The following is a 22,889-nucleotide window of genomic DNA, read 5'->3' as shown; positions in this document are numbered from 1 at the left end:
AGGGCAGGGGAACAGAGGGGGCCGTGGGGCTCACAGGACAGACACTGGGGGGAAGGGCAGGGGCACAGAGGGAGCCGTGGGGCTCACAGGACAGACACTGGGGGGAAGGGCAGGGGCACAGAGGGAGCCGTGGGGCTCACAGGACAGACACTGGGGGGAAGGGCAGGGGCACAGAGGGGGCCGTGGGGCTCACAGGACAGACACTGGGGGGAAGGGCAGGGGCACAGAGGGGGCCGTGGGGCTCACAGGACAGACACTGGGGGGAAGGGCAGGGGCACAGAGGGAGCCGTGGGGCTCACAGGACAGACACTGGGGGGAAGGGCAGGGGCACAGAGGGAGCCGTGGGGCTCACAGGACAGACACTGGGGGGAAGGGCGGGGGCACAGAGGGTGCCGTGGGGCTCACAGGACAGACACTGGGGGGGAAGGGCAGGGGCACAGAGGGAGCCGTGGGGCTCACAGGACAGACACTGGGGGGGAAGGGCAGGGGCACAGAGGGAGCCGTGGGGCTCACAGGACAGACACTGGGGGGGAAGGGCAGGGGCACAGAGGGAGCCGTGGGGCTCACAGGACAGACACTGGGGGGGAAGGGCAGGGGCACAGAGGGGGCCGTGGGGCTCACAGGACAGACACTGGGGGGAAGGGCTGGGCACAGAGGGAGCCGTGGGGCTCACAGGACAGACACTGGGGGGGAAGGGCAGGGGCACAGAGGGAGCCGTGGGGCTCACAGGACAGACACTGGGGGGGAAGGGCAGGGGCACAGAGGGAGCCGTGGGGCTCACAGGACAGACACTGGGGGGGAAGGGCAGGGGCACAGAGGGAGCCGTGGGGCTCACAGGACAGACACTGGGGGGAAGGGCAGGGGCACAGAGGGAGCCGTGGGGCTCACAGGACAGACACTGGGGGAAGGGCAGGGGCACAGAGGGAGCCGTGGGGCTCACAGGACAGACACTGGGGGGAAGGGCAGGGGCACAGAGGGGCCGTGGGGCTCACAGGACAGACACTGGGGGGAAGGGCAGGGGCACAGAGGGAGCCGTGGGGCTCACAGGACAGACACTGGGGGGAAGGGCAGGGGCACAGAGGGAGCCGTGGGGCTCACAGGACAGACACTGGGGGGAAGGGCAGGAGTACAGAGCGGGCCGTGGGGCTCACAGGACAGACACTGGGGGGAAGGGCAGGGGCACAGAGGGAGCCGTGGGGCTCACAGGACAGACACTGGGGGGAAGGGCAGGGGCACAGAGGGGGCCGTGGGGCTCATAGGACAGACACTGGGGGGGAAGGGCAGGGGCACAGAGGGGGCCGTGGGGCTCACAGGACAGACACTGGGGGGGAAGGGCAGGGGCACAGAGGGAGCCGTGGGGCTCACAGGACAGACACTGGGGGGGAAGGGCAGGGGCACAGAGGGAGCCGTGGGGCTCACAGGACAGACACTGCGGGGAAGGGCAGGGGAACAGAGGGGGCCGTGGGGCTCACAGGACAGACACTGGGGGGAAGGGCAGGGGAACAGAGGGGGCCGTGGGGCTCACAGGACAGACACTGGGGGGAAGGGCAGGGGCACAGAGGGAGCCGTGGGGCTCATAGGACAGACACTGGGGGAAGGGCAGGGGCACAGAGGGGGCCGTGGGGCTCATAGGACAGACACTGGGGGGAAGGGCAGGGGCACAGAGGGAGCCGTGGGGCTCACAGGACAGACACTGGGGGGAAGGGCAGGGGCACAGAGGGAGCCGTGGGGCTCACAGGACAGACACTGGGGGGAAGGGCAGGGGCACAGAGGGAGCCGTGGGGCTCACAGGACAGACACTGGAGGGAAGGGCAGGGGCACAGAGGGAGCCGTGGGGCTCACAGGACAGACACTGGGGGGAAGGGCAGGGGCACAGAGGGAGCCGTGGGGCTCACAGGACAGACACTGGGGGGAAGGGCAGGGGTACAGAGGGGGCCGTGGGGCTCACAGGACAGACACTGGGGGGAAGGGCAGGGGCACAGAGGGAGCCGTGGGGCTCACAGGACAGACACTGGGGGGAAGGGCAGGGGCACAGAGGGGGCCGTGGGGCTCACAGGACAGACACTGGGGGGAAGGGCAGGGGCACAGAGGGAGCCGTGGGGCTCACAGGACAGACACTGGGGGGAAGGGCAGGGGCACAGAGGGGGCCGTGGGGCTCACAGGACAGACACTGGGGGGAAGGGCAGGGGCACAGAGGGAGCCGTGGGGCTCACAGGACAGACACTGGGGGGAAGGGCAGGGGCACAGAGGGAGCCGTGGGGCTCACAGGACAGACACTGGGGGGAAGGGCACGGGCACAGAGGGAGCCGTGGGGCTCACAGGACAGACACTGGGGGGGAAGGGCAGGGGCACAGAGGGGGCCGTGGGGCTCACAGGACAGACACTGGGGGGAAGGGCAGGGGCACAGAGGGAGCCGTGGGGCTCACAGGACAGACACTGGGGGGAAGGGCAGGGGCACAGAGGGAGCCGTGGGGCTCACAGGACAGACACTGGGGGGGAAGGGCAGGGGCACAGAGGGGGCCGTGGGGCTCACAGGACAGACACTGGGGGGAAGGGCAGGGGCACAGAGGGAGCCGTGGGGCTCACAGGACAGACACTGGGGGGAAGGGCGGGGGCACAGAGGGGGCCGTGGGGCTCACAGGACAGACACTGGGGGGAAGGGCAGGGGCACAGAGGGAGCCGTGGGGCTCACAGGACAGACACTGGGGGAAGGGCAGGGGCACAGAGGGGGCCGTGGGGCTCATAGGACAGACACTGGGGGAAGGGCAGGGGCACAGAGGGGGCCGTGGGGCTCATAGGACAGACACTGGGGGGAAGGGCAGGGGCACAGAGGGAGCCGTGGGGCTCACAGGACAGACACTGGGGGGAAGGGCAGGGGCACAGAGGGAGCCGTGGGGCTCACAGGACAGACACTGGGGGGAAGGGCAGGGGCACAGAGGGAGCCGTGGGGCTCACAGGACAGACACTGGGGGGAAGGGCGGGGGCACAGAGGGTGCCGTGGGGCTCACAGGACAGACACTGGGGGGGGAAGGGCAGGGGCACAGAGGGAGCCGTGGGGCTCATAAGACAGACACTGGGGGGAAGGGCAGGGGCACAGAGGGAGCCGTGGGGCTCACAGGACAGACACTGGGGGGAAGGGTAGGGGCACAGAGGGAGCCGTGGGGCTCACAGGACAGACACTGGGGGGGAAGGGCAGGGGCACAGAGGGAGCCGTGGGGCTCACAGGACAGACACTGGGGGGGAAGGGCAGGGGCACAGAGGGAGCCGTGGGGCTCACAGGACAGACACTGGGGGGGAAGGGCAGGGGCACAGAGGGGGCCGTGGGGCTCACAGGACAGACACTGGGGGGAAGGGCTGGGCACAGAGGGAGCCGTGGGGCTCACAGGACAGACACTGGGGGGGAAGGGCAGGGGCACAGAGGGAGCCGTGGGGCTCACAGGACAGACACTGGGGGGGAAGGGCAGGGGCACAGAGGGAGCCGTGGGGCTCACAGGACAGACACTGGGGGGGAAGGGCAGGGGCACAGAGGGAGCCGTGGGGCTCACAGGACAGACACTGGGGGGGAAGGGCAGGGGCACAGAGGGAGCCGTGGGGCTCACAGGACAGACACTGGGGGGGAAGGGCAGGGGCACAGAGGGAGCCGTGGGGCTCACAGGACAGACACTGGGGGGGAAGGGCAGGGGCACAGAGGGAGCCGTGGGGCTCATAGGACAGACACTGGGGGGAAGGACAGGGGCACAGAGGGAGCCGTGGGGCTCACAGGACAGACACTGGAGGGAAGGGCAGGGGCACAGAGGGGGCCGTGGGGCTCACAGGACAGACACTGGGGGGGAAGGGCAGGGGCACAGAGGGAGCCGTGGGGCTCACAGGACAGACACTGGGGGGAAGGGCAGGGGTACAGAGGGAGCCGTGGGGCTCACAGGACAGACACTGGGGGGAAGGGCAGGGGCACAGAGGGGGCCGTGGGGCTCACAGGACAGACACTGGGGGGAAGGGCAGGGGCACAGAGGAGCCGTGGGGCTCACAGGACAGACACTGGGGGGAAGGGCAGGGGCACAGAGGGAGCCGTGGGGCTCACAGGACAGACACTGGGGGAAGGGCAGGGCACAGAGGGAGCCGTGGGGCTCATAGGACAGACACTGGGGGGAAGGGCAGGGGCACAGAGGGAGCCGTGGGTCTCACAGGACAGACACTGGGGGGGAAGGGCAGGGGCACAGAGGGGCCGTGGGGCTCACAGGACAGACACTGGGGGGAAGGACAGGGGCACAGAGGGAGCCGTGGGGCTCACAGGACAGACACTGGGGGGGAAGGGCAGGGGCACAGAGGGAGCCATGGGGTCACAGGACAGACACTGGGGGAAGGACAGGGGCACAGAGGGGCCGTGGGGCTCACAGGACAGACACTGGGGGGAAGGGCAGGGGCACAGAGGAGCCATGGGGTTCACAGGACAGACACTGGGGGGAAGGGCAGGGGCACAGAGGGGGCCGTGGGGCTCACAGGACAGACACTGGGGGGAAGGGCAGGGGCACAGAGGGGGCCGTGGGGCTCACAGGACAGACACTGGGGGGAAGGGCAGGGGCACAGAGGGGCCGTGGGGCTCACAGGACAGTGGCCATGGGGCGGGAAGGAGGAGGTTTTGCTCACTGGTGCGGGAGGTGGGGCTGGGTGCGGCGCTGCACCTGTCTCTGCATTTCCCGGTGCGCTGGGTGGGGTTTGCTGATCTCACCCCACTGACAGGTGCCAAGGGGCAAGGTGCAGGCGCCAGGATCGGATCGTTTCCTGCTGCCCCACAGCCCGGCCGAGGCACCGAATCCCTCGGGCCACCAGGACACAGAACCCGGCTGGGCAGCCCCCTCAGCGCCCCCGACAGAGACTGGTGCAGGTGAGCGTCCCGTACGGGTCTGGGGGCGTCTGTGGGGCACTGGCCCTGGAGGTGACGTGGGGGGTTTCGCCTCCCTCTGCTGAGTGGCTCAGACCTTCTCCCTGCAGCTGAGGTAGCTGGGGCGGGTGCAGCCCGGCTCTCGCTGCAGGACCCCGGGACTGGGCCTCTCGGCGGGGCCGCTGGGGCGTTGCAGAGAAATGTTTCTGGGGAGACTCGGCCGCCCCGTCTGAGCTCGGAGCGGTGCCCTGGGCTGGTGTGGACGGGCCCCTTCTGGAGTGTGGCCACGTCTGCACCACACTGCTTATCCGGAGAAAGGTGCCCAACTTGCGCTCTGCAATTCATGCACCTTTCTCCAATTCTTTTTTCGGAAGAGGCTTTTCTGAAATTTGGCCCATCGACACTGGGCCGACTTTGGGAAAACCCTTCTCTTTCGGAAGAGCAGACGCTGTTCCCTGGATCTGGTGGAGTTTTGAGAAACTCCATTGTGTAGACCGAGCCTGTTACCGAAAACGGTTTCTCCCTCCTCTGCTGGGCAGGCGGCTTCCAATGCCCGCTCGGAGAGGGAAGGGGGGTTGTGTTCACTACAAGAACGTCCTTTTCCTAGCATGGATGGGGCCAGCGAGTCCCTGTCCTGGGACAGAGGGGCAGGCGAGAGGGGCGAGAACGGGGCGGGAGGGTCTGGGACCGGGATCGCCTGCAGCAGCCACATCAGACTGATCCGGGTTGTTATCCCTGTGCTCGCCCTAGCCTGGCTCCCAGGGGCCACTGTTCCCCCTCCCCACACCCCCCCTGCTGCTCCTCAGTGCCAGGGGCTGAGATATGGGGCTAAGTGCCATGGGGCCCAGAGGGCGAGAGTCTCTGTCCGGTCTCCAGGGTGCAGCTCCCTGGCCCAGGACCAGCGCAAACGCAGCGAGGGGCTCTGGCTGGTTCTGCAGGGTGAGGCCTCTTCCTGCCGGGAGAGGGACCCAGCGCAGGGTCCGTGGAGCTGACAGGGAACTTTCCCTCCTCTCCTAGACGGCACCATGGCGGCGGCTGCAGATCCGATAAAGAAAATTAAAGAGGAAGCGACTTGTCCCATCTGTCTGGAGTTATTCCGGGACCCAGTGACGAGTGCGTGTGGACACAGCTTCTGCTGGAAATGTATTGCTCAGGTCTTCCAGGGATGTGAAGCTGTCACCTGTCCTCAGTGCAGGCGGTGGCTGCAAAAGAGAGATTTCAGGACAAACCGGGATCTGAAGAACATTGCGGAGATATTAAGGTCGCAGGCAGCAGGAAAAGCTGAAGAATGGAACCTGTGCGAGAAACACCGACAGCCTTTGCAACTCTACTGCAAGCAGGATCAGAGCCCCATCTGCCTGGTGTGCATGCAGTCCCAGGATCACAGGGGTCACATGGTGGTTCCCATGGACGAGGCTCTCCAGGAGTACAGGGTAGGCACCGTTATTCGTCGTTGCTGGTTAGACTCCAAGGCAGTGTGTGCACAGAGGGGTACAGCTCGCCCGGGGACAGGCGGACACATGGGTTGTGTGTTGTGTTGGTATCGGCTCTTCATACCCTTGTTCTCAGGCCCAGAGGCAAGTGAGAGTCAGATCAGATGAAAGTCCCCTGGTAAAGATAAGGGGGGGATAATAGAAGTGATGTCATGGGGTGGTGGGGGGTGTCTATCACATCCCACCCAACCCGGAAGACCCGGTAACAGAAATCCCCGGCACACAGACCTGCCCGTGGTGGGTGCCTGTCACTCCCCAGCCATGCGCTGGAGAAGCAGCTCTGGCCCTGTGGGGTTTGCTCTGTTCTAGGGCCGGGCTGGGGACTTTATTCCTCAGAAAGGGGAGGGGCAGATAGCTCAGGTATCTGCCACAACGGGGGCAGGGGCGGAATTGGCCCCATCCAGACACGGCTCTGGCTCTGGCTGCTCAGCCGTGACCCCGATCCTGGGTCAGGCCCCACAGTCTGGCCCCCAGGTGGCCACAGGAGGGGCTGGCAGCCCCCTCTGGCTTTGCTCCTGCCTGGGCCCAACCCGGATCCTGGTGTAGACTCTGTGGTCAGGCCCCCATCTGCCGGGGGAGGGGCTGGCCACAGTGGCCCAGCCTGAGCCCCCCCCTCCGCTGTGGCAGAGAGACCACGGCAGCCCTGGCTTGGCCCCGTCCAGCCGCCTGGCTGCAGCAGCCGGATCTGACCAGGTAAGTTAACCCAGCCCCAGCCCCCTCCCCACTTTCTCACATACCCCAGCCCCCTGCTCTGAGCCCCTCATACAGCTCAACCCTGACTCCTGCACCCCTCCACACTCCCAGCCCCCTGCCCTGAGCCCCCTGCAACCCACCCCACACTAAAATTCCCTAAGGTACGGTTGTTTGGAACCCCCCTCCCAAGGGGGCAGGTTGTGATAGGACAGTACCTGTAGAGAGTTTCCTTTCAGCCCTGGATAAAAGTGACGGTGAAATAATAAATGTCACGAGTCTGCAGAAAAGAGAGGAGCAGAACAGACACTGGCCTGGGACTGACCGAGTCAGGGAACTGGGACGTACGGTCCCAAGGGGAGACGTTCCCAGGCTGGAAGGAGCTCAGGCGCCATGGCAGCATCTCACGGAGACACCTGCCACCTCTCCTGCTGCACAGGGATGCCAGGCGGGACAGGAAGAGGCCAGTCTGGCCCCCTCAGGAGCTGTTTTGTGACTTTACAATAACTAAGGAGCCCCACAGAGAGCGGACACAGGGATGAATTGCTGAGGAACACGCACAGCAGGGCTCAAGTAGAAACACAGTCAGGAAGGCTAATGCCAGAGCAAGTGGCACCCGGCAATGCACCGCAGTGGAGAGCAGATGCTGCTCTAAAATGCACTAGAGGGGAGAGAGCGAGAGGAGCGGGCGGGTCTGATACCTGTGGGGAGGGAGAGCCCGTCGTCGTCTTCTCCTCGATTGTAGAAACGTGTCTCTGTCTGTCTGTCCGTCCATCTGTGAGTCTGTCCAAGACGCCTCCTAACCCAGGGGTGGCGATACAATGGCAGCGGTTCACCAGGGTTTGCCCCTGACTGGCCTCACCCGCTGTATTTACCTGCCCCTCCGCAGGTCTGGGTGATTGCCAACCCCTTCTGCAGCCCTGCCCCCCAGCAATGATTTACATAAATAAAACCCCAAATTCATTTGAGTTACAGACCCACTAAACCAGCCCCCCCGGATCCATCCCTGCAGGGCCAGTCTCCCGGTGAGTGTAGACAAGGTCTCAGAGATTCATCGGCTTGAAGGCCAAAAGGGACCATCACGATCACCTGGTCACAGGCCGCAGGACCTCCCCCACCCTCACCTGTACCAGACCCCTGGCCTCTGGCTGCGCTACCCAGCCCTTCACACCTGGATTTAAAGACCCCACGTTACAGAGAATCCCCCGTTTAGCCTGGTTCCAGCCAGCACAGGATTCGCACCCTTGCTGCAGTGGGAGTAAAACCCCCCACCAAGAACAAACAACCCAGGCTCACGAACTCTCTCCCATGGGGAGCCTCTCAAACAACCCCCTTCCCCATCTTCACATCCAGGGAACAGCTCGGCTCACCTGGCTCAGGTTCTTCTGAGGCCTGGTCAGGAGGGTCAGTGCCTTGGGCGGTGGAATCCTTCTTTCCAGTTATCACATGATTCAAGGGCTTTATTGCTCCTTGGATGCAGCCTGAAAATACAGTTTCAATATCACATGTTGACAGATGCAAGTCCCGCTGAGAACAGCCAGTAACACTCCAGCATCCCAGTGTATTTATTTTTATGTTGTAACTTTTGTTACCACAGGGAAAAATGGCAGAGCAGCTGGGGGTAATCGAGTCCTCTTGTGGGAAACTGCACCAGTTTGTGAACCAGGTCTGGAAGCACCTGCCGCAGAACGCACAAGACGAGGAACGTCAGAATCTGGCGAGAGTGTGTGAGAAATTAAGAGTTTTGCAGGTGAGCTCTCCTACGGAAAAGCGAACGGCGAAGGGGAAGGGTTAGGAACCCAGCCAGGAGCAGCCGGCACCAAGTTCTGTTTGCACCCACACAAAGAGAAATCCGTATGATCCGTCTGAATGAGAATTTCCCCTTGAAAGAGCAACAAAGCAAAACAGCACACACGGGCCCCAGCAGAGACCGCGTGCCTGTGTGTGTGTGTGTGTGTGTGTGTGTGTGTGTCACCCCTAGATTAGCCGCAGGTGTATGCACGCAAGCGCGCGCGCGCACACACACACACACACACATGCACACACACAGAGCTTCTGGGCCCTGCAGGCAGTTCTCTGTCAAGACTGGCCCAGTGGCAGGAGGAGACCCCGGCTGGGAGTTCTCGGGCCGTTCCCGTCGGGAGCCCTGGGCCCCCCTCCTGGGTGCTCCCCACCCCACTGAGAACAAGTGGAAGCTGCTGGGGCCGAGCTGGGGGGCCGGCCTGTCCCGTAAGGGCCGATGGCAGCAGGGCCGAGGGAGCAGAGAGCCCCCCCCACACGGTAGGCGGGTGGGAAAGTCACACTCAGCCTGGCTGTGCTTGGTGCCAAGGAGCCAGGCCAGGGCCAGGCGCCCACAGTCCAGCCTCCCTCGCGCCGACCTGACCCCGATCCTCGTGGGGGGGGGGGGGGGCGCCCGGCAGGGATTTCTGCAGATCAGGCTGGAGCACAAACTGAAACACGTAGGAACCACACTGAGAACTGACGGGTCTTGTTTCCCCTCTTCCCGCCTAGGTGCACACGGGGACCCCCAGGCAAAGGTGAGTGGATGGAATTCACTGGCTGTGCCCCACACACCCCAGTGCAAAGCCTGCCTGTCAGGGTGGGGCAGGGCCAGACATGGACTGAGAACTGGTTAAAAGACAGGAGACAAAGGGTCGGAATAATGGTAAATTTTCAGAATGGAGAGGGGTAACTAGTGGTGTCCCCCAAGGGTCAGTCCTGGGACCAATCCTTTTCAACTTATTCATAAATGATCTGGAGAAAGGGGTAAGCAGTGAGGTGGTAAAGTTTGCAGATGATACCAAACTGCTCAAGATAGTCAAGACAGAAGCAGACTGTGAGGGACTCCAAGAAGATCTCACCAAACTGAGTGATTGGGCAACAAAATGGCAAATGAAATTGAATGTGGATAAGTGTAAAGTAATGCACATCGGGAAAAATAACCCCAACTATACGTACAGTATGATGGGGGCTAATTTGGCTACGACAAATCAGGAAACAGATCTTGGAGTTATTGTGGACATTTCTCTGAAAACTTCCACACAGTGTGCAGCGGCGGTCAAAAAGGCAAATAGGATGCTAGGAATTATTAGGAAAGGGATAGAAAATAAGACCCAGAATCTCTTACTGCCCCTGTATAAAACTATGGTACGCCCACATCTTGAGTACTGTGTACAGATGTGGTCTCCTCACCTCAAAAAAGATATTTTGGCCTTGGAAAGGGTTCAGAAAAGGGCAACTAAAATGCTGAGGGGTTTGGAACGGGTCCCATATGAGGAGAGGCTAAAGCGACTGGGACTTTTCAGTTTAGAAAAGAGGAGACTGAGGGGGGATATGATAGAGGTCTATAAAATCATGAGTGGTGTGGAGAGGGTGAATAAAGAAAAGTAATTTATTAGTTTCCTAAATAGAAGAACTAGAGGACACCAAATGAAATTAATGGGTAGCAGGTTTAAAACTAATAAGTGAAAGTTCTTCTTCACACAGCGTGTTGTCAACCTGTGGAACTCCTTGCCAGAGGAGGCTGTGAAGGCTAGGACTATAATAGAGTTTAAAGAGAAGCTAGATAATTTCATGGAGGTTAGGTCCATAAAAGGCTATTAGCCAGGGGATAAAATGGTGTCCCTGGCCTCTGTTTGTCAGAGACTGGAGAGGGATGGCAGGAGACAAATCGCTTGATCATTGTCTTCGGTCCACCCTCTCTGGGGCACCTGGTGCTGGCCACTGTCGGTAGACAGGACACTGGGCTAGAAGGACCTTTGGTCTGACCCAGTACGGCCGTTCTTATGTTCTTATGCCTCTAAAGAGGTGTTGGGGGGTTTCTGTCATCTGGCCAGACTCTCGTTGCTACACCCAATGTTAATCGTTCTTACAGTATCTCAAAGGTCTTTCTTCTCGTCCTCCTGCCTCTCTCCAGCGTGTTGCGCTAAAGTGTAAAGAGCAGAGTTTGTGAGAAGAGGAGTTTTAAGAGGGAGTTTTAAGAGGGAGCTCTCCAGGTAGAGAAGAAGCAGATACAGGACTCTTGAGTGAAGTGTGTGTTGTCTTTAGGGCTTTCTCGCTGTGTGCTGAGCTTGTGTTTGTGAGTGAGGGTTGGTGTGTGTGCTTTTTTGTTTGTTTGTTTGTTTGTTTGTTTGTTTGTTTGTTTTCCCCGTGTCTGTGACTGAGGCTTCCCCCCCCCCTCGCCTTCCCCTCTGCCCTCCCCCTCCCCTTGATGGAGTTTGTGCTGTGATTGGCAGGTGGAAACTGTTGGCTTCTAATTAAAGTTTGAATTCTAGAAGCCTCTGCTGATTGGCTGAGCCTTGGTAGGGGGAGGGGCTTTATAAGGCAGTGGGCAAGCGACCAAGGAGCTTGCGAACAGGTGAGTGCTAACAGGGAGTTTTGAGAGGGAGTTGGGAAGGGCGGGAAGTTCTCTTGCCTTTCTTTTTAAATCCCTTTTCCAGGACAGCAGCGATGGTTGGTGATGGGTCTGCTGTTGTTACCTGCACAGCGTGTGCCATGTTTGTCTTCCTCCCGGAAGAAAGAACGGATTTCATCTGCACCAAGTGCAAGCTGGTCGACATTTTGGAAAAGAAAATTAGAGGTCTGGAGGCCCAAGTGTCGACCCTACTCTTGATCAGAGAGGATGAAGACTCCTCGATAGAAGGCAGCGTTTAATCCTTCAAGCACGGCAGGCAGAAGAGCCAGAGAGGGCAGTACGTGACCAAGAAGAGAACTGGCAGCATGTAACTTCTAGAAGGGGAAAAAGGCCAGCACAGGAATCCCCCGATGCTATAGATATAAGCAATCGCTTTCAGGCTCTCTCCACAGGCTCTGCAGTGCTGAAAGCTCTGGAAGGGACCTCACAAGGAAGAAACCAGAAGGGAGCACCATCTACTGAAAGGCATGGGATGCGTAGTCCTAGGGATGGGGGTTCCACAGCCACCACCCCCAAAAGGAAACGACGGGTGGTGGTGGTCGGGGACTCCCTCCTAAGAGGGACTGAGCCATCCCTCTGCCGTCCGGACCTGGAATCTCAAGAGGTGTGCTGCTTACCGGGAGCTCACATTCGGGATGTCACTGAGAGGCTTACCAAGCTGATCAAACCTTCGGATCGCTACCCCTTCCTGCTGCTCGACGTGGGAACTAATGATACGACCAAGAATGACCTTGAGCGTGTTACTGCGGATTATGTAGCGCTAGAAAGAAGGATCCAAGAATTCGGCGCGCAAGTGGTATTCTCCTCCATCCTCCCTGTTGAAGGGAAAGGACTGGGCAGGGATCGTCGAATTGAGGACATCAATGCGTGGTTGCGCAGGTGGTGTCACAGAGAGGGCTTTGGTTTCTTCGACCATGGGACTCTGTTCCGGGCACAAGGATTGTTAGGAAGAGATGGGATCCACCTGACGAAGAGAGGAAGGAGCATCTTCGCAGGCAGGCTTCCAAACCTAGTGAGGAGGGCTTTAAACTAGGTTCGTCGGGGGACGGTGACCAAAACCCTGAAGGGAGTGGGAAAGTCAGATACCGGGAAGAAATGCAGAGAGGAAGGAGCAAGAAAGGAGGACCCATGTTTCAAATGGAGAAGATAGGACGATCAACTGGTTACCTGAAGTGTTTGTACACTAATGCGAGAAGCCTGGGCAACAAACAGGAAGAACTGGAGGCCCTGGCCCAGACCAAGAAATATGATTTAATTGGGATAACAGAGACTTGGTGGGATGACTCGCATGACTGGAGCGCTGTCATGGAAGGGTATAGACTGTTCAGGAACAACAGGCAGAGGAGAAAAGGAGGAGGAGTTGCACTATAGATAAGAGAGCACTATGATTGCTCTGAACTCCAGTATAAAGAGGGAGAAAAACCTGTTGAGAGTCTATGGGTTAAGTTTAAAGGAGCAAACAACAGCAGTGATGTTGTGGTTGGTGTCTGCTACAGGCCACCGAATCAGGTGGATGAGGTAGATGAGGCTTTCTTTGGACAACTGAGCGAAGCTTCCAGATCACAGGCCCTGGTTCTCGTGGGGGACTTTAATCACCCTGACATCTGTTGGGAAATCTATATGGCAGTACACGGGCAATCCAGGAAGTTTTTGGAGAATGTTGGGGATAACTTCTTGACACAAGCGCTGAAGGATCCGACCAGGGGCCGTGCGCAGTTTGACCTTCTGCTCACAAACAGGGAGGAACTAATAGGGGAAGTGGAGGTGGGTGACAACCTGGGAAGCAGTGATCATGAGATGGTAGATTTCAGGATCCTGACCAAAGGAAGAAAAGAGAGTAGTAAAATACACACCTTGGACTTCAGAAAAGCAGATTTTGACTCCCTCAGAGATCTGATGGGCAGACTCCCCTGGGATGCTAACATGAAGGGGAAAGGAGTCCAGGATAGCTGGCAGTATTTTAAAGAAGCCTTATTGAAGGCACAGAAAGAAACCATCCCAATGCGTAGCAAGGGAGGCAAACATGGTAGGAGACCGGATTGGCTTACAGGGGAAATCCTTGGTGAACTTAAGCACAAAAAGGAAGCTTACAAAGAGTGGAAACTTGGACAAATGACCAGGGAGGAGTTTAAAGGTATAGCTCGAGAATGCCGGGGGGTTATCAGGAAGGTGAAAGCGCAAATGGAATTGCGACTGGCTAAGGATGAGAAGGATAACAAGAAAGGTTTCTACAGGCATGTTAATAAGAAGAAGGTGATCAGAGAGGGTGTGCAGTCCCTAATGGATGAAGGAGGTAACCTAGTGACAGATGATGTGGGGAAAGCTGAAGTACTCAATGCTCTCTTTGCCTCTGTATTCTCGGACAAGGTTGGCTCCTGGACTTCTGTGCCAAGTGACGCAAGATGGGATGAAGATGGACAGCCCTTGGTGGGTAAAGAACAGGTTAGGAACTATTTAGAAAAGCTAAACGTACACAAATCCATGGGTCCGGACTTAATGCATCCGAGGGTACTAAGGGAGTTGGCAAATGTCATTGAGGAGCCTTTGGCCATTATCTTTGAAAAGTCGTGGAGATCGGGAGAAATCCCAGATGACTGGAAAAAGGCAAATGTAGTGCCCATCTTTAAGAAAGGGAAGAAGGACAATCCAGGGAACTATAGGCCGGTCAGTCTTACCTCGGTTCCTGGAAGAATCATGGAAGGGATCCTTAAGGAATCCATTTTGAGGCACTTGGATGAGAGGAAAGTGATTAGGAATAGTCAGCATGGATTCGCAAAGGGCAAGTCATGCCTGACCAATCTGATTAGCTTCTATGATGGGGTAACTGGCTCGGTGGACATGGGAAAGTCAGTGGATGTGATATACTTTGACTTTAGCAAGGCTTTTGATACGGTCTCCCACAATATTCTTGCCAGCAAGTTAAGGGATTGTGGATTGGATGAATGGACGGTAAGATGGATAGAAAGATGGCTAGAAGGCCAGGCCCAGTGGGTAGTGATCAATGGCTCGATGTCAGGATGGTGGTCGGTTTCTAGCGGAGTGCTCCAAGGTTCGGTTCTAGGACCGGTTTTGTTCAATATCTTTATTAATGACCTGGATGAGGGGATGGATTGCACCCTCAGCAAGTTTGCAGATGACACTAAGCTAGGGGGAGAGGTAGATACGCTAGAGGGTCCAGAGTGACTTAGACAAATTGGAGGATTGGGCCACAAGAAATCTGATGAGGTTCAATAAGGACAAATGTAGAGTCCTGCACTTGGGATGGAAGAATCCCAAGCATAGTTACAAGCTGGGGACCAATCAGTTAAGTAGTAGTTCTGCAGAAAAGGACCTGGGAGTTACAGTGGATGAGAAGCTGGATATGAGTCAACAGTGTGCTCTTGTAGCCAAGAAGGCTAATGGCATATTAGGTTGCATTAGGAGGAGCATTGCCAGCAGATCCAGAGATGTCATTATTCCCCTTTATTCGGCTTTGGTGAGGCCGCATCTGGAGTGTTGTGTCCAGTTCTGGGCCCCCCACTACAAAAAGGATGCGGATGCATTGGAGAGGGTCCAGCGGAGGGCAACCAAAATGATACGGGGGCTGGAGCACATGACCTATGAGGAGAGGCAGAGGGACTTGGGTCTGTTTAGTCTGCAGAAGCGAAGAGTGAGGGGGGATTTGAGAGCAGCCTTCAACTTCCTGAAGGGAGGTTCCAAAGAGGATGGAGAGAGGCTGTTCTCAGTGGTGGCAGAACAAGGAGCAATGGGCTCAAGTTGTGGTGGGAGAGGTCCAGGTTGGATATTAGGAAAAACTATTTCCCTAGGAGGGTGGTGAAGCACTGGGCTGGGTTCCCTAGGGAAGTAGTGGAGTCTCCATCCCTAGAGGTGTTTAAGTCTCGGCTTGACAAAGTCCTGGCTGGGTTGATTTAGATGGGATTGGTCCTGCATAGAGCAAGTGGCTGGACTTAGAGAATTTTTGGGTGTCTGGCTGGTGAGTCTTGCCCACATGCTCAGGGTTTAGCTGATCACCATATTTGGGGTCGGGAAGGAATTTTCCTCCAGGGTAGATTGGCAGAGGCCCTGGAGGTTTTTCGCCTTCCTCTGTAGCATGGGGCACAGATCACAGCTGGAGGATTCTCTGCATCTTGGGACCTTCAAAGTATTTGAAGGCTTCAATATCTGAGCTATAGGTGAGAGGATTATTCTAGGAGTGGTGGGTGAGATTCTGTGGCCTGCACTGTGCAGGGGGTCAGACTAGATGATCATAATGGTCCCTTCTGACCTTAAAGTCTATGAGTCTAAGAGTAATTTTTTTTGTTCAGGTTTGCAGATCCAGTGTCTCAGACACAGTCACATGAACTCAGCCGAGGATCCCTGGACGAGGCATTTCACAGTATCAGTGGCACAAGAGGGGATGCTTGGTACAAGGTACAAGATGATAATTTAATATCAATGTCCCTATTACAGCGGCTGAGTCCGTTAGGTCCAGAAGCCAACCAGCCATGCCTGGCTCGTGTGCTTGGTTCACTGGACAGGGCTCTCTTCATCTGTTGGCTGATTAGGCCTCACTTGGAATATTGTGTCCAGTTCTGGGCACCACATTTCAGGCAGGATGTGGAGAAATTGGAGAGGAGACAGAGAAGAGCAACGAGAATGATTGACGGTCTAGAGAACAGGAGCTAGGAGGGAAGGCTGAAGAATTGGGTTTGTTTAGTTTGGAAAGGAGCAGACTGAGGGGAGACATGAGCGATTTTCGGGTATTTAAATGGGTGTCACAAGGAGGAGGGGGAAATTGAGGACAGGACAAGAAGCAATGGGCTGAAACTGCACCAAGGGAGGTTGAGGTTGGACATGAGAAAAAAGCTCCTAACTGTCGGGTGGTGAAACACTGGAATAAATTGCCCAGGGAGGTTGTGGAATCCCCATCTCTGCAGATATTGAAGAGCAGGTTGGACACACGCCTGCTGGGGATGGGTTAGTCCAATGTTTCTCAGACTATGCTCTGAGACATCTCCAGGGGCTCAGTGAGGCTGACAAACTGGAAACATCGCTAGGTACAACACACACAAGCAGTGGATCGCTGGGGCTCTGCATCGATTTTTACGCCTGTAAAGGGCTCTGGAGCCCAAAAAGTCTGAGAATCGCTGGTCTAGTCAGTGCTGGGCCCTGCCGTGAGGTCAGGGGACTGGGTTCAACCTCTCGAGGCCCCTCCCCGTTCTAGTGTTCAACGATTCTCTGATTTCCAGTTTCCATCCCTTGGGAAATTCTGATATTTCCACATTTTATTTCCCTTGTGTTGAGTTGTGGAGTCAAACTACAAACACCGTCTGCACAAAATGTCCCGACTTGTTTGGATTCAGAAACACCCAAGTGTTTCCGTCTGTGTCACTGCTACCTCGGGCAGCGCCTGTCTCCGGGGGCTGCGCTTTCTCCTAGGGGCGTTGAAACCCACAGGCCGAGACTGAGCATCTCGAAAACTGCCCCAGGGCTGGAGTAGAGTGTGTGGTGGGAACCTGTGGGCACTTTGCACAGGGGTACCACACACCCCCACCCCCACCCCCACCCACACCCACACTGCTTTATAACAGTTTAAACTGGCGCTGGGGAGAGAGGGGAGCTACAGTCACTTTGGCACTAGCTGCTGCAGCAACATGGCTGCTCTGGCCGTACAGGAAAGAGTTGGGCACTCCCGGCCAGGTCTCAGAGGGGTGCTGAGCAGGCTGCCATGCCCCCGCAGTGCGATGTCTGGGAGGGGCCCCCAGAAGGGCTCAATTTCTGGGGCTGGCCAGAGTGGGGAGCTGGGCTCTGCCCCTCCCCCAGCCTGCTTGGCTAGAGACCCCCCAGCCCCTCCCCCTGCTGCCGGCCCCCCTCAATTTCTGGGGCTGGCCAGAGTGGGGAGCTGGGCTCTGCCCCTCCCCCAGCCTGCTTGGCTAGAGACCCCCCAGCCCCTCCCCCTGCTGCCGGCCCCCCTCAATTTCTGGGGCTGGCCAGAGTGGGGAGCTGGGCTCTGCCCCTCCCCCAGCCTGCTTGGCTAGAGACCCCCCAGCCCCTCCCCCTGCTGCCGGCCCCCCTGTGCCCGGTGAGCCGGGGCTGCCCAGGCTGTGGCAAAGGGCAGGGGCTGCCCGGCCGGGCGCGGAGGCTGAGTCTGACCCGAGGGCTGGGACAGGCTGGGAGTTTCGAGACCCCGGCTGGGAGTTCTCGGGCCATTCCCGTCGGGAGCACTGGGCCCCCCTCCTGGGCGCCCCCCCAGCCCCACTGAGAACAAGTGGAAGCTGCTGGGGCTGAGCTGGGGGGCCGGCCTGTCCCGTAAGGGCCGATGGCAGCAGGGCCGAGGGGGCAGAGAGCCCCCCCACACGGTAGGCGGGTGGGAAAGTCACACTCAGCCTGGCTGTGCTCGGTGCTAAGGAGCCAGGCCAGGGCCAGGCACTCACAGTCCAGCCTCCCTAGCGCCGACCTGACCCCGATCCTCGCGGTGCGGGCGGGGGGCTGCCCGGCAGGGATTTCTGCAGATCAGGCTGGAGCACAAACTGAACCACGTAGGAACCGCACTGAGAACTGACGGGTCTTGTTTTCCCTCTTCCCGCCTAGGTGCGCACGGGGACCCCCAGGCAAAGGTGAGTGGATGGAATTCACTGGCTGTGCCCCACACGCCCCAGTGCAAAGCCTGCCTGTCAGGGTGGGGCAGGGCCAGACAAGGACTGAGAACTGGTTAAAAGACAGGAGACAAAGGGTCGGAATAATGGTAAATTTTCAGATTGGAGAGGGGTAACTACTGGTGCCCCCAAGGGTCAGTCCTGGGACCAATCCTTTTCAACTTATTCATAAATGATCTGGAGAAAGGGGTAAGCAGTGAGGTGGTAAAGTTTGCAGATGATACCAAACTGCTCAAGATAGTCAAGACAGAAGCAGACTGTGAGGGACTCCAAGAAGATCTCACCAAACTGAGTGATTGGGCAACAAAATGGCAAATGAAATTTAATGTGGATAAGTGTAAAGTAATGCACATCGGGAAAAATAACCCCAACTATACGTACAGTATGATGGGGGCTAATTTGGCTACGACAAATCAGGAAAGAGATCTTGGAGTTATCGTGGACAGTTCTCTGAAAACTTCCACACAGTGTGCAGCGGTGGTCAAAAAGGCAAATAGGATGCTAGGAATTATTAGGAAAGGGTTAGAAAATAAGACCCAGAATATCTTACTGCCCCTGTATAAAACTATGGTACTCCCACATCTTGAATACTGTGTACAGATGTGGTCTCCTCACCTCAAAAAAGATATTTTGGCCTTGGAAAGGGTTCAGAAAAGGGCAACTAAAATGCTGAGGGGTTTGGAACGGGTCCCATATGAGGAGAGGTTAAAGCGACTGGGACTCTTCAGTTTGGAAAAGAGGAGACTGAGGGGGGATATGATAGAGGTCTATAAAATCATGAGTGGTGTGGAGAGGGCCGATAAAGAAAAGTTATTTATTAGTTCCCATAACAGAAGAACTAGAAGACACCAAATGAAATTAATGGGTAGCAGGTTTAAAACTAATAAAAGAAAGTTCTTCTTCACACAGCGTGTAGTCAACCTGTGGAACTCCTTGCCAGATGAGGCTGTGAAGGCTAGGACTATAACAGAGTTTAAAGAGAAGCTAGATAATTTCCTGGAGGTTAGGTCCATAAAAGGCTATTAGCCAGGGGATAAAATGGTGTCCTTGGCCTCTGTCTGTCAGAGGCTGGAGAGGGATGGCAGGAGACAAATCGCTTGATCATTGTCTTCGGTCCACCCTCTCCGGGGCACCGGGTGCTGGCCACTGTCGGCAGACAGGATACTGGGCTAGAAGGATCTTTGGTCTGACCCAGTACGGCCGTTCTTATGTTCTTATGCCTCTAAAGAGGTGTTGGGGGGTTTCTGTCATCTGGCCAGACTCTCGTTGCTACACCCAATGTTAATCGTTCTTACAGTATCTCACAGGTCTTTCTTCCCGTCCTCCTGCCTCTCTCCAGCATGTTGCGCTAAAGCGCAAAGAGCAGAGTTCGTGAGAAGTGTAATTTTTTTTGTTCAGGTTTGCAGATCCAGCGTCTCAGACACAGTCACATGAACTCAGCCGAGGATCCCTGGACGAGGCATTTCACAGTATCAGTGGCACAAGAGGGGATGATTGGTACCAGGTACAAGATGATAATTTAGTATCAATGTCCCTATTACAGCGGCTGAGTCCGTTAGGTCCAGAAGCCAACCAGCCATGCCTGGCTCGTGTGCTTGGTTCACTGGACAGGGCTCTCTTCATCTGTTGGCTGATTAGGCCTCACTTGGAATATTGTGTCCAGTTCTGGGCACCACATTTCAGGGAAGAGGTGGAGAAATTGGAGAGGGCCCAGAGAAGAGCAACGAGAATGATGCAAGGTCTAGAGAACAGGAGCTAGGAGGGAAGGCTGAAGAATTGGGCTTGTTTAGTTTGGAAAGGAGCAGACTGAGGGGGGACATGAGCGATTTTCGGGTATTTAAATGGGTGTCACAAGGAGGAGGGGGAAATTGAGGACAGGACAAGAAGCAATGGGCTGAAACTGCAGCAAGGGAGGTTGAGGTTGGACATGAGGAAAAAGTTCCTACTGTCAGGGTGGTGAAACACTGGGATAAGTTGCCCAGGGGGGAGTGGTGGAATCCCCATCTCTGCAGATATTGAAGAGCAGGTTGGACACACACCTGCTGGGGATGGGTTAGTCCAATGTTTCTCAGACTATGCTCTGAGACATCTCCAGGGGCTCAGTGAGGCTGACAAACTGGAAACATCGCTAGGTACAACACACACAAGCAGTGGACGGCTGGGGCTCTGCATCGATTTTTACGCATGTAAAGGGCTCCGGAGCCCAAAAAGTCTGAGAATCGCTGGTCTAGTCAGTGCTGGGCCCTGCCGTGAGGGCAGGGGACTGGGTTCGACCTCTCGAGGCCCCTCCCCGTTCTAGTGTTCAACGATTCTCTGATTTCCAGTTTCCATCCCTTGGGAAATTCTGATATTTCCACATTTTATTTCCCTTGTGTTGAGTTGTGGAGTCAAACTACAAACACCGGCTGCACAAAATGTCCCGACTTGTTTGGATTCAGAAACACCCAAGTGTTTCCGTCTGTGTCCCTGCTACCTCGGGCAGCGCCTGTCTCTGGGCTGCTCTTTCTCCTAGGGGCGTTGAAACCCACAGGCCGAGACTGAGCATCTCGAAAACTGCCCCAGGGCTGGAGTAGAGTGTGTGGTGGGAACCTGTGGGCACTTTGCACAGGGGTACCACACACACCCACCCCCACCCCCACTCACACCCACACCCACACCCACACTGCTTTATAACAGTTTAAACTGGCGCTGGGGAGAGAGGGGAGCTACAGTCACTTTGGCACTAGCTGCTGCAGCAACATGGCTGCTCTGGCCGTACAGGAAAGAGTTGGGCACTCTCGGCCAGGTCTCAGAGGGGTGCTGAGCAGGCTGCCGTGCCCCCGCAGTGCGATGTCTGGGAGGGGCCCCCAGCAGGGCTCAATTTCTGGGGCTGGCCAGAGTGGGGAGCTGGGCTCTGCCCCTCCCCCAGCCTGCTTGGCTAGAGACCCCCCAGCCCCTCCCCCTGCTGCCGGCCCCCCTGTGCCCGGTGAGCCGGGGCTGCCCAGGCTGTGGCAAAGGGCAGGGGCTGCCCGGCCGGGCGCGGAGGCTGAGTCTGACCCGAGGGCTGGGACAGGCCGGGAGTTTCTAGACCCCGGCTGGGAGTTCTCGGGCCGTTCCCGTCGGGAGCACTGGGCCCCCCTCCTGGGCGCCCCCCCAGCCCCACTGAGAACAAGTGGAAGCTGCTGGGGCTGAGCTGGGGGGCCGGCCTGTCCCGTAAGGGCCGATGGCAGCAGGGCCGAGGGAGCAGAGAGCCCCCCCACACTGCAGGCGGGTGGGAAAGTCACACTCAGCCTGGCTGTGCTCGGTGCTAAGGAGCCAGGCCAGGGCCAGGCGCTCACAGTCCAGCCTCCCTCGCGCCGACCTGACCCCGATCCTCGCGGTGCGGGCGGGGGGCTGCCCGGCAGGGATTTCTGCAGATCAGGCTGGAGCACAAACTGAACCACGTAGGAACCGCACTGAGAACTGATGGGTCTTGTTTTCCCTCTTCCCGCCTAGGTGCGCACGGGGATCCCCAGGCAAAGGTGAGTGGATGGAATTCACTGGCTGTGCCCCACATGCCCCAGTGCAAAGCCTGCCTGTCAGGGTGGGGCAGGGCCAGACAAGGACTGAGAACTAGTTAAAAGACAGGAGACAAAGGGTCGGAATAATGGTAAATTTTCAGATTGGAGAGGGGTAACTACTGGTCCCCCAAGGGTCAGTCCTGGGACCAATCCTTTTGAACTTATTCATAAATGATCTGGAGAAAGGGGTAAGCAGTGAGGTGGTAAAGTTTGCGGATGGTACCAAACTGTTTAGGATAGTCAAGACAGAAGCAGACTGTGAGGGACTCCAAGAAGATCTCACCAAACTGTGTGATTGGGCAACAAAATGGCAAATGAAATGTAATGTGGATAAGTGTAAAGTAATGCACATCGGGAAAAATAATCCCAACTATACGTACAGTATGATGGGGGCTAATTTGGCTACGACAAATCAGGAAACAGATCTTGGAGTTATCGTGGACAGTTCTCTGAAAACTTCCACACAATGTGCTGCGGTGGTCAAAAAGGCAAATAGGATGCTAGGAATTATTAGGAAAGGGATAGAAAATAAGACCCAGAATATCTTACTGCCCCTGTATAAAACTATGGTACGCCCACATCTTGAATACTGTGTACAGATGTGGTCTCCTCACCTCAGAAAGATATTTTGGCCTTGGAAAGGGTTCAGAAAAGGGCAACTAAAATGCTGAGGGGTTTGGAACGGGTCCCATATGAGAAGAGGTTAAAGCGACTGGGACTTTTCAGTTTAGAAAAGAGGAGACTGAGGGGGGATATGATAGAGGTCTATAAAATCATGAGTGGTGTGGAGAGGGTGAATAAAGAAAAGTAATTTATTAGTTTCCTAAATAGAAGAACTAGAGGACACCAAATGAAATTAATGGGTAGCAGGTTTAAAACTAATAAAAGAAAGTTCTTCTTCACACAGCGTGTAGTCAACCTGTGGAACTCCTTGCCAGATGAGGCTGTGAAGGCTAGGACTATAACAGAGTTTAAAGAGAAGCTAGATAATTTCCTGGAGGTGAGGTCCATAAAAGGCTATTAGCCAGGGGATAAAATGGTGTCCCTGGCCTCTGTCTGTCAGAGGCTGGAGAGGGATGGCACGAGACGAATCGCTTGATCATTGTCTTCGGTCCACCCCCTCAGGGGCACCTGGTGCTGCCACTGTCGGCAGACAGGATACTGGGCTAGAAGGACCTTTGGTCTGACCCAGTACGGCCGTTCTTATGTTTTTATGCCTCTAAAGAGGTGTTGGGGGGT

General features: G+C 57.0%; 1 protein-coding gene across 2 annotated transcripts in view; it reads left to right on the top strand.

Moving 5' to 3' along the window:
* Nucleotides 1-22,889, top strand: part of LOC142823182 (butyrophilin subfamily 2 member A2-like) — a 147,200-nt gene that overhangs the window by 34,736 nt on the left and 89,575 nt on the right. The window lies entirely within an intron of this gene.

Source organism: Pelodiscus sinensis, chromosome 19 (assembly GCF_052426305.1).
Source record: "Pelodiscus sinensis isolate ZL-2025 chromosome 19, ASM5242630v1, whole genome shotgun sequence".
Classification (NCBI taxonomy): Eukaryota; Metazoa; Chordata; order Testudines; family Trionychidae; genus Pelodiscus; species Pelodiscus sinensis.
The sequence above is the reverse complement of the archived record's forward strand: the minus strand, read 5'-3'. Positions and strand labels throughout refer to the sequence as shown.